The sequence below is a fragment of the Asparagus officinalis genome, chromosome 4, assembly GCF_001876935.1.
Source record: "Asparagus officinalis chromosome 4, Aspof.V1, whole genome shotgun sequence".
NCBI classification, from domain to species: Eukaryota; Viridiplantae; Streptophyta; class Magnoliopsida; order Asparagales; family Asparagaceae; genus Asparagus; species Asparagus officinalis.
Window position 1 is genome coordinate 140,005,871 of NC_033797.1, and position 3,116 is coordinate 140,008,986.

Consider the following 3,116-nt stretch of genomic DNA (forward strand, 5'->3'; position numbering starts at 1 on the left):
TTATATATATACATACATAGTTTTGAGTTTTCATGTTTATAAATATGAAATCACATGTTTCATATTTACTATTGTGTTTTGGTATTTATTGCATAGAATATGCAATTTTGTAAAAATATTATATTCTTAGTTTTTGGACTTAACAATAATCATATATATACTTTATTAAGTTTATATAATCATTGTGCAAAGTTTCAAAACATGGTTTAGCCAAAATGTCAAAATTCACATGTTTCCATTTTCGTGTTTTGGACTATTTTGCAAAATGATGATTTATTCTTTTTGTAACATGTTCATTTTCATGTTTATATACATTTCCTAAAGTTTCATTATTTTTGGACTTCATTTGTTATTTTTAACATATTTTCAAAAGTCTCAAAAATCTATTTTAAATATCAGTTTTCTGCTGTGTCAGTCTTCGGTCGACCGCTCATTTGTTCCTTTGTCAGCATGCAACAGAGAGTTGGTCGGTCGACCGGTCTGGTCGACCGAGAGCTCCATCGGTCGACCGCTGGAATTTCCGGTCGACCGACAATAGATCCGTTGCTTTCCCAACGGCTATTTCCTGGGCTGATTTTCTGGGGGCTCTTTTGTATTTTGAATACCCCATTGCTGATCTCTTTTTATTAGAGCTAAGAAGTTTTTTAAACAAGGGTTTGAAAAAGGGTTTAAGCTTGTTTTAAGCTTGTTTAAGGGTTTGGTTTAAAGCTGTTTTGGTTTTCACAAGTGGAGGAGATTATCTTCTTTTTTGGGCTCATATCTCCATCTCTCCATCTTGATCTAGAGAAGTTTTCCTAAACTCAACTCTAGCTTTTATTTATAATTATTTGTTGATTATCATTTCTATTAAAGCTAGTTTTATATTGAGTTTAGTTTGATTTGATTTCATTGTTGCACACACCCACTTGAGCTTATTGTTTACTCTTTGTTTACACACACAACCATTGAGCTTATTGTATTTGCATACATTATTATAATTAGGTTGTGGGATAGTGTGACATTGAGTTGAGCCAAATTGAGTTCTCATCTTGTTAGAGAGAACAATCATTTATTATATTGTGCTTAATTGTGAGGATTCACTTGTAATACACTTGTACACCGAGAGAAGTGTGTGGTGAGAGACGGGGTTGAATCCAAGAGGAGTGGCGTCGGTTGACGTGCCTAGGGAGAGGTTGTAACCGAGCACTTGAGGAGGAGGACACGGGCTAGGACCAACACTTAGTGTGTGAGGTGTGATTGCATAGTGATTGTATTGTGAGGTGTAAACGTTGTTCGGGTGAACGTAGAAAACCTGGTTGTGATAGTGGAGATCTCCTCGAGGTGAGGAGCGGAGACGTAGGTCGTGGGGACCGAACTCCGTAATCATATTATTTGTTTGTGATTGCATTGGCGCACTTCCTTTTATGTTCATATCTTATATCGCCTTTGTATATTGCTTGTTGATTATATTGCCCACTATCTGGTTTAGATTGTTTACCCTTGAGTTTATATATCCTTGCACATACATTGCCCATATCCCTTTGTTAGGATATATCTTGTTGTTTATATTGCTTATCCTAGCTCATATACATTGTTGTACTTCATACTTGCTAGGATAACTTGTTAATATATTTTAATTGGCATAAAACCAGATTAGATTAGCATAAGACCCTAATCACCCCCCTCTAGGGTCTAACACATGAGAAGCAATAGAATAAACATGAAAATTAGACTTAACATGAAGTGAAATTAGACTTAACACGAACTAAAATTAGACTTAACATAAAAATATTTTATACTTATTAGAAATAGAATTAGACTTAACAAGAATTAAATTGGACTTTACAGGAATTAAATTTAATCTTAACATTAACTAAAATTAGACTTAACATAAATCAAAATTGGACTTAACATGAACTTGTATTTCACTTAATAGGATCTTAAATTAGACTTAACACGAATCAAGTTGGACTTAACATGAAATTAAACTTAACATAACTGTTATTTAGACTTAACATGAATCAAATTGGACTTAACATGAATCAAATTGGACTTAACATGAACTGCTATTAGACTTAATATGAACTAAACTACTTACACAAAAGAACACTGACACGAGGCCATATTTTTTGTCATATGATTCTTTCTGAAGCCTATTCAACACCGCTTCTTCCATCTGTAAAGAACCGAAAAATTAGCATTCAATATAAATAAGGATCCTTCAATTATTTAATTTAGAATCTTACTGCGTCGTCAAGCCGGCCACCGTGAAGAAAATATAAAAGCTCTTCTCTGTTCATACTGATGTTATTTATTTTGATAACAACAAACCTCCTGAAAAAATAGGATTTACCATCTATCAGCAAACATATACACACACATATATTGAGTAAACATATACTGCAATTAATTAACATATAAAAAAATTAATTGAAAATTACTTATGACACTTTTGAGACCAAAAATGTGTTAGACATTCATTTTCTGTTGTGTTGAGTCTGGAGGATACTGTAGTGGTATCCTATAGTTGTGTACAAAAGTCTCTATGCTATCAAGAATGCATATGCTAAAACTTGAAGGATCTGGAATCCCTGCATTTAAATTGTCCAATAGAGTATCCTCCTCCTTTATCATTGGGTTCATCAATCCTCATCAATCCTCCCATGAGGCTGCCTCGCTGGGTATTTTGAGAGACAAGGCTCAACTTTCACAATATGCTTCTCAACTAAAGTTATTGAGGCACCTTTTGCCTTTGTTGTAATTGTCCCCTTCCTCAAAGAGCCTACTTTCTCACCCTCTACTACCCAATTTGTTTTTGGAGGCCTGAATCTGCCGCTATAGGCATATCTCTTTATGCCAGTCATCTCGTAGTACCAAAACTGTAAAAAATACAACCACCATCCCAACAACTACATATTGACCATATTCACCTTTAACATTAAAACAAGGGAAAATTGCTTAGAGGAACCAAAAAAAATTGGCTCAACCATCCTCCTCCCCAGCCCCAAAACTCTAACCCCCAAGCCCTAAAATTAAAAAAAGAGTGCAACCAAGCTCCAAACCCACTACCCAAGAAAAAAATTCCCAAATTACCCTTCTTCCCCATTTAAAACACAATCAATTTCTTCCTCCTAAAA